The sequence below is a fragment of the Cupressus sempervirens genome, chromosome 9, assembly GCF_028749045.1.
Source record: "Cupressus sempervirens isolate cs-2001-9-10 chromosome 9, ASM2874904v1, whole genome shotgun sequence".
Classification (NCBI taxonomy): domain Eukaryota; kingdom Viridiplantae; phylum Streptophyta; class Pinopsida; order Cupressales; family Cupressaceae; genus Cupressus; species Cupressus sempervirens.
Genome location: NC_143126.1, coordinates 646377866 through 646393632, shown reverse-complemented (window position 1 = coordinate 646393632; position 15767 = coordinate 646377866). Strand labels below are relative to the sequence as shown.

The window sequence follows — 15767 nt, the reverse complement described above, 5'->3', positions numbered from 1 at the left end:
ATTTATAAGATTATAAAAAATGTTTTTGTTTTCATTGGATATTCTTTAGCTTTATAGAGATTTTTTCCTACTTGTTTCAATATATCAGTGAGCAATATAAAAATAAATATTTAATTCAAAACTCTCTAGTAGAAACCTCCCATATATTCACTTTAAATCTTTATGTTTTACCCCATTATGACATGATTGGTTGATGTATTTTACATCTATAAGCTAACTCAAACAAAATTGACATCTTACTTTTAAACTAAAAGTAAATAGATAAATTTATAATCATGAAAGGCCTAGCATGAAACTGCCTTGCATACTATAGAACTCATGACCTCAACAGCTACAAAAACACTATGCTTCTATTGTAGCCTAGATGATAGTCCACATTTATATAATGTGGCAGTTTTGGAATTTGTGGTGGCCAACCAATAATATATACTTACACCTTGTTTTGCTTGTATGAAGTCTTCTACATGACTGAAAAAATGCATGTCACAATGAATGATTTTGAATATACCCAAGTGACTCCTCTACACAATGCCAACTATTGAAGCCTCTCTTTATGTCGCCTAATCTCATCTCATATTGATCAACTACTTGTACCTATTCATTGGCTCCTCAAAAGATTCAAACCCTCATGTTTCTCTCCTAAATATTGCATATTTTTCCTTTCCTACTTAACAATATATTTCTCCTTTTTCATATCTACAAAGAGAAACAAACAAGTGCAATGATGTCCAATGCACTTCGAAAATGCTAACACTAAATATAAGCATAAATGACTTAATATATCATTGATTCCAAAGGTGCCTTTGAATAGGCTATATACACATAACTATAACTATTTAATGATTTCATAATTATTGAAAGGGACTAAGTGAAGTATTTTGTTATATCAAACTAAAGCTAAACCTACCAAATTAGGTAATACTTTCCAACATAATTGCATCATTGACTTGCTAGCAAAAAAAAGCACAACATCACAAATAAAGTATATTCAATTTGTGTGTATAATACTTCTTTTTCAGTTTAAATTCTACCTTTTTTTAGTAGTTTTAAACTTTTTAATAGTAACCATTGATAGATTAAGGACATACGTGAGAGTAGTTATTTTTCAACTAACATCCATTATATTGCTATACAATTAGAGATGGTTACTACTCTATGGCCTCAACATCCATAATTTTTAAAAGTTTGGAGCTTGGATAAAAGAAATTAAATTATGAAAAAAGGAATGCACCATGAAGATCCTTGTTTTGTCAAACATCTTAATTTGGGCTTATGTATTACATTAGGAAACATGTAAGTGTTGCACTCAAAAATAATTTTTTAGACAATTATATGTAGACTCTGCATGTAGAAAATTAAGCCCTAGACACTTTAAAAAGTAAACTTGACAAATCTTGTCAAACTGATTAATTCTAAATATAATAATCTACAATGGCATATTACTCAAAAGAGAGTAAATCCTATCAACCTCTTAACCCTGCAATTGTCTTTTCATTAAATCTCAAAAGTAATAGTGCACTAGCTCATAAATAAATTATGAAACATGACAATCATACCTCTTACCTTTGTTTTAAAGAAGGCTACAAAAAGATTTTATATAATTTTTAAGTGAGGGGTTCCATGAAAACAATTTGGGTTGTCTATGAGATTTTTTGGAATCTTCTTCAAACTAGGTCCTACTTATTACCTATAGAGTTTATAGATTGAAAATGTTTTTGATTAATCATGTTATGGACTATCACATTTTATCTATATGTTTAGATGCCTTACAAGCATACTATCACAAAGAAAATGGTCAAAGTCAGCACAAACCTCAAGGTATTATTAATCTGTATTCAATATGTTTTCCTTCATCATATTACTCTATATACATGCATTCCAAATGCAATGTTTGGTCATTTTGGTTCACCTTATCAAAGATTATTATCTCATCTATTTGGCAATATCTATAGCTAGAAGTAGAATTATGTAGTTGAAAGTTATTGCTAAATAAGATAAATAAAGTACAATTAACTTATGTAAATGTATTTGCAATTTCTTGAGGAACTTGATCAATATCTATTAGGGAAAACCAAAAAATGGTGCAAAGGAAAATAAAATGGTGTATATTCTTTAAAAAATGGTTGGAATGGAAGTCAAGAAATAAGACTGATGATAGTGTATATTATTTGACTTATCTTGTGAGCCAATGTAAATATTTCTTGTCTCTAATATGAATCTTTTGACATTAAATGATTTGAAGCAATTTTTTTATGTTTTAGTTGATACATTTCATTTCTTTTACATTTTTTATGAGTGTGTGGTATAGGTATTTTTAGTACAAGGGAACATACTTATTTTGGTACTCTAATATACATATTAAAATGGTTATGTGTCACTTTGTACACATTGTCACAACATTATGTAAGCATTATTCATTATACAAGCATAGTTTGTTGCTCCTTTCAATATTTTCCTCTTATTATGTATAACTAAACATTTAAACTTTATTTTGATGGGTTGTACTTGTCACAACAAAACTCATAACATGACGTGAAAGAATTTTAGTTCTTACCAAACTTCAAGCCATAGAAACAACATGGAAATGAGTCTAGCTATAGGTGCTAAAGATGGATTATATTTTTTGGATGATATGTTAGTAGATTTATCTTCAACAGTAGTAACATATTATTTTAATTTGAAGTATAAGCTACCCTTTTCAAAATGACCACAAAAATTTATTTTTAACAATTTCAAAACAAGTATACAACATATGTTGCTATCAATAGCTTAATCATTGCACTTTGTGTTGATATAAGATTGTTTTGAACTGAAGAACCTATAATGGAACAATTATTATTTTATCAATAATGTCAAACTTGCTACCTGATGGTGAAAAAAATGCTTTTTGGTCTAAAATCTATCATTTAGTTGATTGATGAAGAGGATTTGAAAAGAGGAGACAACAATAGCACCTAGAGAAAGGTTAAGTTATTTGGTATGTAAAAGAACCACTAAGACCAAGTAAGACATTGCTACTATAGTGTATTGTTTATCTACTTAAAGTATGAAATGAAAGATTAATCAAGTTAACACTGGAAGAAGATCAAGTATGAGAAGTGTCTATCAAGCCTTGCCAAGCATTCTGTGCAAGTTGAGCAGAAATCAGTGGAAGCCACATGAAAAACAAGAGGTATCAAATGGTGCAAATTGAGTGATTATCAGTATATGCTGAGTAAAGTTTAGTTGATGCCAAGCATTAGTAAACTTTATTATTTTTCAAGTGAACTAGTGTTGGCTGAGTGAAAGAATAATATAGAAGCCAAGTGACAACATATTGATGTCGAGTGCCAATGAATATGTTAAATTGAAGATTTGACAAATCAAAGCCAACTATTTTGTTTTCTTGAATTATGTGAAGTGTGTGGAAGATAACTATGATGAGCTGGTGGCACAAAATTCAAGGCAAACCATTTTGAGATGAATTCAAGGAAAATTGTAAAAGAAGTTTCTAAAGGAACCAAATAGAAAAGTGGGTAGATTTGTTGTATCCTACCTAACCCTGAAATGGATGATTGTAGTTAAGTGACAAAAGATCTTAATTCTCTATTTATAAAGATAGCTGGTCAAAACAAAAGGTTGTCATGTGTGAGAACCTAAGGAAGACAAAGGCTCTAGGGTATTGCTTCATTTAATGGCCAAACAAAAGTGATTGTAATTGGCATGCAAATCAAGAAGGTTTAAGAGTATGAATTCTTGAAGGGTGAACAAGCTATAAGAGTTGAAGTGTGTGAATGCCAAGCAGAATGGAGGATTGGAACAAAGATCTATAATCTACAAGTGAGTTGTAATTTGTTATCAGATCAAGCCTTACTATTACTTTCTAATCATTGTATCAGTCTAGGGTAAACCCTTAGGGTAGACCTAACACTCATTTGCAAATCCTTTAACTGGGTGACATTCTAATGGAATGGTCTAAAGTCCTCTAACAAGGCTCACTCCTAATAGGGTGATTGAAATCTTTTAATCAAGTCACAATTAAAAGTGTGTATTGTAACCTTTAATAGGGTTGGCTTTTCATATGGCATCACTTTAGAAGAGTGAGAATTAGTAGCATTTACTAGTCATTTTTCCCAAATTGGGTTTTCACATAAAATCCTTGTGTTAAATGTGTTATTGAATCTGTTATGTTTCATGTTTATATTTCTCCAAAGTTATTTTGACCTAGGACAATAACTTACAAAGCTTAAGTATTTTATGATATAATGGATGCATGTAGGACAAGGTTAAATGGATATGGGTCTACTAAGCATTGAATTTTTTTATTTTTACATCTGGACCTTAGAGAACTTATTCACCCCCCCAAAATTCCAACAATTGGCATCAGAGAACCATAGTGCTTAAGAGGACTAGTTTAAAGGTACTAGAAGCAAAAGATGCCTAAAAGAGAGGTACCCAAGCTTAACAAGGAGAACTTCCCTACATGGAAAAGTTTGATGAAGCTACACCTAGGAGGTCTTGGATATCATGCATAATCTACCATCACCATTGAGCATGTTAATCTTACTAGAGCCCTAACTATTGAGGATCTAAAGAAGAAGAAAGAACACAATCATGGAATGTTGGAGATTTCCTCTGCCCTAAGTTATTCTGAGTTTGATGACATTAAGGGTTGTAATAGTGCAAAGAAGATGTGGGATTCTCTTCACATTATTTATGGAGGAGACACAAATATTTTGAGAGCCAAATCTAAAAGTCTTAGAGGCAATTTTGATAACATGAGGATGCAAGAAGGTGAGAACATTGCTCAATATTGCTCTAGAATAAAAGATGTTGTTAATGCTATAAAAGGAGCTAATGGTAAGATTGATGATGAGACTGTATTAAGAAATATATTGAGAACATTTTTTTCCCATATATGCTATTAGAGTTTCTACCATACATGAATTAAGATGTATACCAGGTTCTAATCTGACTCTTGAAGGCTTGATAGGTAGGCTCAATGCCTTTGAATTCTCTAATTTTGATAATTTCAAATCTGAGAACATTAAATCTTCTTTCAAAGCTAAATTGTCATTAAAGGAACCTAAAGAGAAGAAGAATAAGGTTAAATATGTTTATAGTAATAGCGATAAAAATGAGGAGGATGTAGAACAAATTGAAGCACTACTAGCAAGGTGATTTCATGGAGGCAAAGAAAAATTCAAAGGTAAGTTACCTATCACGTGTTTTAATTGAAATGTGGTTGGCCATATTACTGCTAGATGTCTAGAGAAGAAGAACAATAGAAGTGGAGACAAATACAGAATTAAAAGAGACAAGGATAGAAAAGAAGTCTTGCTATATTGCAAAAGAGGAAACCAACGATGATGAAGTGGTGTATGTTGCAATGAAAGATGATTCTCATGAGGATGAGGCAACTGTACTAGTGTCTTATGTGAACAGGAATGACATATGGATCATTAATAGTGGGTGTTCACATCACATGACTAGAGATAAAAGTAACTTCATTACCCTGAATTATTATGATGGAAACAATGTAAGGTTTGGTAATGATGCACCCTATCTAATAAAAGGAAAAGGATCTATCAAATTCACAAAAAGATCATGTGTGACAATGCTTATTATGTTGAAGGACTTAACTATATTCTATTGAGGGTGTCACAACTAAATAGTTCATGTTGCAAAGTTATTGGAGATAAAGATGCTAGACCAATGACAAGGAATAGGCTAAGATGTGATACATGTTTGTTGAGCATGCATGAGCTTAAGATAGTGAAAGATGCCTTAGAAAATGAGATTTGAGTAAATTCATGAAAGAAGAGATTGAGTAGATTGAGAAGAACAAGACATGGACTCTACTTCCCAAACTAGAGGACAAGAATGTGATTGGAACCAAGTGGTGTATAGAAATAAGTTAGATTAAAATGGTGAATTCACAAGGAATAAGGCAAGATTAGTTTGCAAAGGGTATGCACAAGAAGAAGGAATAAACTATGGGGACATTTTCCCCTATTGCAAGATTGGAAGGAGTAAGAACTCTATTTTTTTACTCTACACACAAAGGTTTCAAAGTTTATCAAATGGATGTGAAGTCAACATTTCTGAATGACATATTAGAAGAAGATGTTTACATAAAACAACTAGAAGGATTTGTTGATGCTAATAACAAGAACATGGTATGTAGACTACACAAAGCTTTATATGGTTTAAAGTAAGCCCCAAGAGCATGGTATGAAGGTTGTAAGTTTGTGGTGACTGATTAGGGATGTACTGTACATATTTCATAAATTCTTTGTGGTGAATTTTTTTTGGGGTACTATCTGCCAATTCATCACTAAAGTTTGGGCTAATATTCACCAATTTATGGCCAACATAATGTAACCTTAAAGTGGCAAAAATACTTGTATAAAAGGGCTTAGGGTTAGGGATTGTTTCAGTGAGTGAGTGATGCAAAAATTGGTTCTTGCGGTGGTATTGAGCTATAAGGGATTATGTATTGTAATCAGGTTGTAATCACTAGATCATAATAATATCAAACTTGTTGTTTGGTGGACATAGCCTAGGGATTGGGTGAACCACATTAAATCTTGGTGTCTTGTGTGCTTTTCTATGACCTATTATTTTCTAATATTGTTTATATTTGCATGTAATTGTTATTTCTATATGAGGTTTAATCCTAACAAGTTGTATTAGAGCCTAGTTGTTTTTTAGTTATGCTCTATGGGAAAGTCTCATAGTTGAGTGGGAGTCTCATAGTAGTGGGATGATGGCAGATGAGGGTAAGCTGAGGGTCGATAGGTTTAATGGGTAGAACTTTCAGTCATGGAAGATGGAAATGGAAGACTATCTTTATTAGAAGAATTTATGGAAGCCTTTGGAAGGAAAAACCAAGAATCAGGGATCTATGTCAAATAATGACTAGGATCTTTTAGATAGAAATGCACTTGGAAGCATTTGATTGTGCCTAGCACCATCAATGGCATTTAATATTACAAAAACAAAGACAATAGAATAGTTGATGCAAACCCTAGCGAAACTATATGAAAAGCCCTCCACTTGAAACAAGGTATTTCTCATGAAGTGTTTATTTAATATGAAAATGGTAGAAGGTGGATCTATTGTAGATCATTTAAATGAGTTTGATACTATTACTAGTTAGTTATATTCTATAGGTATCAATTTTGATGAAGAAATTATGGCTCCCTTGATTTTTTTCTTTGCCTAAAAGATGAAAAGGCTTGGTAATGGTTGTGAGTAATTCTATTCTTGGATCTAGTACCCTAAAATATGATGATGTGATAGGTGTTATTTTGAGTGAAGAAACTCATAGGAAAACCTTAGGTGGATCTACATCAGGAAGTGCTTTGAACACACAAAGTCAAGGTAGAATGACTGAGAGAGGAAGTAATTTTGAAAATTATGGAAAATTAAGAGGAAAGTCAAAGGGGAGGAGGTCTGAATCGAGAGGATCGAATGACTGCTAGTACTATGGGAAACCAGGGTATAAAAAGAAAGATTGTTGGACACAAAAGAAAAATGATGGAGATAAACCAGATGGAGACAAGGAGGAAAATGTGGTAAGTAAAAAATCCAAAGAGGATGCTTTTCTTCTATCTTTAGAAAGTGTTGATGATTCATGGGTTTTAGATTCTGGTGCTTCATTTCATGCTACACCTCATAGAGGTTATTTCATTGATTATGTCTGAGGGGATTTTGGGCTTATTTGTTTGGGAGAAAATGAACTCTGTCAGATTGTTGGAAAGGGAAAAGTTAAGATTAAGTTACAGAATGAGAATCATTGGCTACTACATGAGGTAAGACATGTTCCAAGGCTGAGTAGAAATTTAATTTTAGTAGGGCAACTCAGTGATGAGGGTTGTGTACTTACTTTTAATGATAAAAATTGGAAGGTTTCAAAAGGTTCCCTTGTAGTAGCAAAAGGTGTGAAAGTAGGCACCTTATATCTTTGTATAGGTCATATTGTTTCTTCTACTTTGATTGTTTCAGAAAAAAATGAATGTTTAAGAATAGTTGTTGTAGTTGAGCAGGGATAACAAATAGCTACTATAAATTATGATACAACACTGTGGCACAACAAACTTGGGCACATGAGTGAGAAAGGTATGAAAGTACTTCATTCAAAGAATGTTTTACTAGGTCTAAAATGTGTTAATATGAATTTATGTGAAATTTGTGCATATGGAAAACAAAAGAGAGAGTGTTTTGTGAAGATTAGGAAGGAAAACAAAAAAGAGAAATTAGAGCTTTTGCATATCGATGTATGGGGACCGACTCAGGTATCTTCCCTTGGATGCTCTCATTATTATGTTATATTTATTGATGATACAACTAGAAAGGTATGAATTTATTTACTTAGAAAGAAATATGATGTATTTCAAACTTTTAAGAAATGGAAATGCTTGGTTGAAAATGACACTGATAAGAAATTAAAATGTCTTAGATATGATAATGGTGGTGAGTATTGTAGTCATGAATTTGAAGATTATTGCTCCACTAATAGTATTCATATATAGAAAATTGTTCCAAGGACTCCATAGGAAAATGGAGTGGTTGAATGCATGAACAGGACTATAATGGAGCATGCAGGAAGCATGAGGTTGCATGTTGGGTTGCCCTTACACTTGTGGGTAGAGGCTCTCAATACTACTGTATATTTGATTAATAGAGGTCCCTCTACTCCTTTGGATTGTGGTATTCTAGAGGAAGCATGGACTAGTAAGAAAGCGAGTTATTCTTTTCTTAAAATCTTTGGTTGTGAAGCATTTACTCACATAGATTCTAAAAATAGAACCAAGTTGGAAGCTAAGTCAAAGAAATGTGTATTTATTGGATATGGCATTAATGAATTTGGCTATAGGCTTTGGGATTTTGAAAATCATAAAATTGTAAGAAGCAGGGATGTCATATTCAATAAGAAAGTATTGTACAAAGATCTATTGCAACAACATGAGAAGAAAGAAAGTGATTATGTAGTGCTAGATGATACTCCAAAAGATGATGCTCCAACCATTCCTCATGATGTGCAATAATCGCAACAATAAATACCACACACACCAATGAATGTTAGATAATTAACAAGGAAAATTAGACCTCCAAAAATATTTTCTCCCTCTTTGTATTCTATTTTACTTACTGATGCTGGTGAACCTAAAGGTTATGATGAATATGTGTAGGTGGATACTAAGATTCAGTGGGAGTCTGCAATGAATGATAAAATGGACTCTTTGCTAAAAATAAGACATGGGATTTATGCAAGTTTCCTACAAGTAAAAGAGCTTTATAGAATATGTGTGTTTATAGGTTAAAAGAAGAGGATGGAGGTAAGAAAAGTTTTAAACCTGAGTTAGTGGTAAAAGGATTTGCATAGAAAAATAACATTGATCTTGATGAGATATTTTCTCCTATTGTTAAGATGACTTCTATTCACAATGTTTTAAGTATTGTGGCTACTAAAGATTTGCATTTAGAGTATCTTGATGTTAAAACAACCTTCCTTCATGGTGATTTGGATGAAGAGATATATATGGCTTAGCCATGGGGATTTGAGGTCAAAGATAAGGAGAACTTAGTGTGTAGATTGAAGAAAAGTTTATATGGCTTAAAGCAAGAACCTCAGCAATGGTATCTAAAATGTGATAGTTTTATGCATAAGCATGGATACAATAGGTATCATTCAGATCATTGTGTTTATTTTAAGAGGTTGGATGATGATAGCTACATTATTTTATGTTTATATGTTGATGATATGCTTGTTGCTAGGTCTAACATGGATCATATTAAGGGGCTAAAATGCCAGTTAGCACATGCATTTACTATGATGGATTTGGGGGCAAAAAAAAAAATCCTTGGTATGAAGATTTGAAAAAATAGGAAGAATAGGAAATTGACAGTATCTCAGGCTGATTATGTTGAGAAGGTGTTGCAACATTTCTCTATGGAGAATGCTAAAGCTGTCAGTACACCTTTACCTAGTCATTTAAAGTTGACTAAGGAGATGTGTCTTAAAACACAAGAAGAGGAGTATAAGATGTCCAAGGTACCCTATGCTTTAGCTATAGGAAGCTTGATGTATTTTATGTTATGTACAAGGCTAGATATTGCACATGCAATGGGAGTTGTTAGTAGGTATATGAGTCATCCAAGAATTGAACATTGGAATGTAGTAAAATAGATTCTCAAATATTTGAGAGGAACATCCAATAAGTGTTTACACTTTGGGGGCTCTACTACTGACTTACGGGGATATGTTGACCTAGATTTGGCATGAGATATTGATACCAAGTGGATTACTATAGGTTATGTCTTTACTGTTGGTGGGGTAGCTATGAGCTGGGTTTCTAGGTTACCAAAGGTTAATGCTTTATTCACTACAGAGGCAAAGTATGTTGCTACTACAAAAGAAGCTAAGGAGATGATATGGATTCAATTCTTCTTGGAAGAATTGGAACACCCTTAGAGGGATAATTATTTGTTTACATATAGTCAAAGTGCCATTCATCTTGCAAAGAATTTAGCTCTATATTCAAAGACTAAACACATTCAGTTGTGGTACCATTTCATTTGGTCAATTTTGGATGATGGATAGTTAAAGTTGGATAAGATACATATAAATGAAAATCTCACAGATATGTTTACAAAGGTAGAGACATGGGAGAAGTTAAATTCCTCTTCAGCTTTGGTTGGTCTTCTAGACTGAACAAGAATAAAAGTGTAGTAAAGTCCAGGGTGGTTTGATCCAGTGGGAGCCCCATGTGGTAGCAGTATTGCTATAGTATCAGTCTCCAATTGGGAGATTTTTTTCTAGTGTGGAGTCTGATTAGTTCTCAAGTGGGAGATTGTTAGTTTGTGGTGACTAATCAGGGAAGTACTATACATACTTCATAAATTCTTTGGGGTTCAGGGCATCGGCCTGAATTTTTTTTGGGTACTATTTGTCAATTTTCCATTAAAGTTTGGGCTAATATTTGCCAATTTATGCTCAATATGTTGTAACACTAAAGCAACAAAAATACTTGTATAAAAGGGCTTACGTTTAGGAAATATTTGAGTGACTGAGTGATGCCAAAATTGGTTCTTGAGGTAGTATTGAGTTATAAGGGATTATGGATTATAATTAGGTTGTAATCATTGGATTGTAATAATATCAAACTTGCTATTTGGTGGATGTAGCCTAGGGATTGGGTGAACCATGTTAAATCTTGGTGTCTTGTGTTATTTTTTGTGATCTATTATTTTTTGAAATTGTTTATATTTGCATGTCATTGTTATTTCTATTTGAGTTTTAATTCTAACAAAGGCTTCACAATTATCTTGTGAAGATTGGTTTTGAGAAGAGTGATGAGAACAACAATTTTTACTTGAAGACAAAAGGAGGTAAAGGTATTTTAATAGCTAATTTTTTTGTTGATGATATCATATTTGGAGGTCAAGATACTTTATGTATGGCATTTGCAAATGAAATGAAGAAATAATTTGAGATGTCTACGTTTGGAGAGATCAAGTTCATTATTAGTTTGCAAGTATATCAAATGAAGTATGGTATATACATCACTCAATCTAAGTATGTGAATGAAATATTGAAAACTTTTGGATTGGAATATTTCAAACTAGTTAGCATGCCTATGGTGATAGGACACAAGTTGTAAAAGAATGATTATTCAACTGATGTCAATCAAATATTATATAGGTCTATGATTGGCGAATTGCAATATGTAGTGCATAACAGACTTGAAATTGAATTATCTATTGGGATTTTTGCAATATTCTCTACTAATCTTAAGGAGAATCATTTGATTATTGTAAATAGATTTATGAGATATCTGAAAGGAACATAAGACTATGGTCTATACTACAAGAAAAATGAAAAAATTGAGTTGAGAGCCTACACAATGTTGATTGGGATGGAAACATTGATGATAGAAAGATTACAAATAGTGGAGCATTTTTCTTAGGAAAGAGGTTGGTCACATGGAATAGTAAGAAACAAAATTCCATATATCAATCTATTATTGAAGTTGAATATGTGGGTGCTATAGTAAATTGTACAAATATTGTATGGATCAAACAAATACTCAAAGGTATGTAGGAGGAAATCACTAAACTTTTGGTACTTTATTGTGATAATACAAGTGATATAAATATATCAAAGAACCATGTGATGCACACAAAGACTAAGTACATTGCAATCTAGTATCGTTACTTGAGAGAATTAGTTCAAGACAAAGAAGTGAGGATGGAATATATGAATACAAAAGAGTAGATAGTTGATATCTTCACAAAATCTTTACCTAAGGATGCTCATGAGTATCTAAGAGGTAAACTAGGGGTGGTAGCCCGATCCAAAGCTACTTAAGAAGCATAAGTAGTGCCCTACATCAACTGAATTGAATATTGTATATTACAACTTGATGCGATGGATATTACTTTAAGAGCTGCCTAAAGTAGTGAAGAAGATGAATTAGAAGATTTTTAGTCACATCAAAGGTGATAGAGGGAGAATCTAAAATTTATTATATCTACATACAGAGATGTCAAGTCTTTTGGATTATTGTCAAAGAGGGAGATATATGCCTAAGGGAAAAGAAATATACATCTACCTAGTAAGCGGGAGATATAAGAATAGAGCAGACAGAGATGGATACACCTAAATATCATAAAGATGGAGTGATATTCTACAAGAGGGAGCCATAAGTTAGAAGGAGAAGAAGCGATAGAGGAACTTGAAAAAGCTCACATTACCCTACATAGAGGAAGGACATATACTACACTGATAGAGGGAGAAATTTCAAAAAATTGTTTTCTTTTTTATATTGTTGTTGGTATTGGTTTTCCATCAATGCGAAAGAGGGAGATTGTTGGTATAATATTGCTTTGAAGTGAAGAACCTATAATGGAACAATCATTATTTTGTTAATGATGTCAAACCTACTACCTGCTAGTGAGACAATTTCTTTTTGGTCTAAAATCTATCATTTAGTTGATTGATGAAGAGGATTTGAAAAGAGGGGATAACAATAGCACCTAGAGAAAGTTTGAGTTATTTGGTATGTAAAAGAAGCACTAAAACCAAGTAAGACATCAATATTATAGTGTATTATTTATCTACTTAAAGTTTGAAATGAAAGATTACTCAAGTTAAGACTAGAAGAAGATCAAGTATGAACAATGTATGTCGAGCCTTGCCCATAAATTAGTGCAAGTCGAGAAAAAATTAGTGTAAGTCGAGTGAAAAATAAGAGGTCTTGAGCAAATATGTTAAATAATACAAGTCAAGTGATTATCAATATATGCTGAGTAAATTTTAGTTGATGTTGAGCATCAGTTAACTTTAGTGTTTGTCGAGTGAACTAGTGTTGGCTAAGTGAAAGAATAGTATAGAATTCGAGTGATAACATATTGATGTCAAGTGCCAATAAATATGTTAAATCAAAGATTTGACAAATTTGAGTTGACTAGTTAGTTTTCTTGAATTTTGTGAAGTGTGTAGAAGATAACTATGATGAACTGGTGGCACAGACTTCAAGGTAAACTATTTTGAGGTAGATTCAAGGAATATTGTAGAGGAAGTTTATAGAAGAACCAATTTGAAAAGTGGATAGATTCATTGTATCCTACCTAACCCTAAAATGGATGATTGTGGTTAAGTGACAAAAGATCTTAACTCTCTATTTATACAGATAGTTGGTTAGAAGAAAAGGTTGTTATGTGTGAGAACTTAAGGAAGACAAGGAGTCTAGGGTATTGTCTCATTTAGTGGCCAAACAAAAGTGACTGTTGTTGGCATGAAAAGCAAGAAGGATTAAGAGTATGAATACTTGAAGGGTAAACTAGCTATCAAAGCTAAAGTGTGTGAATTCCAAGCATAATGGAGGACTAAAATAGAGATCTATAATCTACAAGTGAGTTGTAATTTTTTATCTGATCAAGCCTTATTGTTACTTTCTAATTATTGTATCGATCTAGTGTAAATCCTTTGGATTAAGGTTGACCCAATAGTCATTGGTAAATCCTTTAACTAGGTGACATTCTAATGAAATGGTCTAAAGTCCTCTAACAAGGCTCACTCCTATCAGGGTGATTGAAATATTTTAACCATATCACATTTAATAGTGTGTATTGTAAACTTTAACAAGGTTGTCCTTTCACATGGCATCACTTTAGAAGAGTGAGAAATAGTAGCATGTTATTGGTGGTTTTTCCCAAATAGGGTATCCACATAAAATCCTTGTGTCAAATGTGTTATTGAATTTTTTATGTTTCATGTTTATATTTCTGCAAAGTTATTTTGACCTAGGATAGTAACCTACAAAGCTTAAGTATTGTATGATCTAATGCATGCATGCATGACAAGATTTTTTGGGTATGGGTCTAATAAGTATTGAAATTTGTTATTTGTACATCTGGACCTTGGATAAATGATTCACACCCCCCCCCCCCCCTCTCAAATTTTCTAAAGAATTCCAAAACTTTGTTTGTGCAAGTACTATTATTAATATTACCCAAAAGAATCATATGGAGATTAGATTTCACAAAAAAAATTTCAGCCTATTTTTCGTACTTTAATCTCTTTACAACTTTGATATGTTTTTGCATTATTCTTAAAAAGGGTACTAGCTCAATGGAAGAGCACCTTCTTCACAAGGAGGAGAATAGTGGTTCGATTCCACTATGCCCTAATATAACTAAATTATGATAGGACCAATTTAACTATCAAATCAACAAAAAAATTAACTACCAAATAAACTATCAAATAAGCTACCAAATAGACTACCAAATAACTTTCCAAATAAACTGCCAAATTAACGATCAAATAAACCACCAAATAAACTATCAAATAAACTACCTTATAAATTATTAAATTAACCACTAAATAAACTAAAAAATAAATTATTATAATAGTTTAGTCATAAATTTGGTTGTGAGATAAATGTCTAGCAATAAACCACTATTGGTCACATGATCAAAATTAGTCATATATTTTCAATTGCTAGTAGTTTATTTAATCATATATTATTGTTTTTGTATTATATTATTTGATTCCACATGCTTACATTTTCTCAATGCTATATAGGTCCATATTTTTACCTACACTCCAATATTTAATTCTAGATTACATACAAAATAACTAGAACTGCTAAAATCCCCATGGTTGATAGAACCATGTGCCTTCCAAATCAACTACACCTTACAAGGCAAGAACTATGCAAGTGAAGCATGGTAAGGATCTACATATAATATTGAATTTACCATTTTTGTTCATGGACCTAGTATTATGTGTAAACTATTGCAATCAACAAATCTGAATTTCAATCTCAATTGTCCTATTTGCCTGGTAAGTCTTAGAAATCTTCTATTTTGGGTTTTCATCTATTGTTTAAGTTATGCCCTATTTATTGGGCCCTTTTATAATTCTAAATTAATATTAATATAGAGTTATATTGAGATTATCTTGTAGGGCATTTCATTTGAGCCAATTGCTCTGGGATGTGGACATATTTTCTACAACAATTGTGTATGTACTAGGTAAATTAAGGCCCAACTACTAGATAAATAAATAAATATCTTTCATATTAGAAAGAAGATCTCTTTATAAAATTTTGATATGGAGAATTTGAGGGTAGGTGTAGAAATCAAAAATGATGATTATATATTGTGAAATTTAGATTTATTTACTCTAGACTAAATTTGTATTTGTGGTGACTTAAAATGTGTGATTTGGACATCATATGTAGCATTAAATTGAGAATCCTTAGAATTTTGATATT

General features: G+C 32.1%; 1 pseudogene; it reads left to right on the top strand.

The window, feature by feature from the left end:
* LOC149540392 (putative E3 ubiquitin-protein ligase BAH1-like) overlaps positions 1–15529 on the top strand; it is a 28746-nt pseudogene extending 13217 nt beyond the window's left edge.
* The last annotated feature ends 238 nt before the right edge of the window (positions 15530–15767 follow it).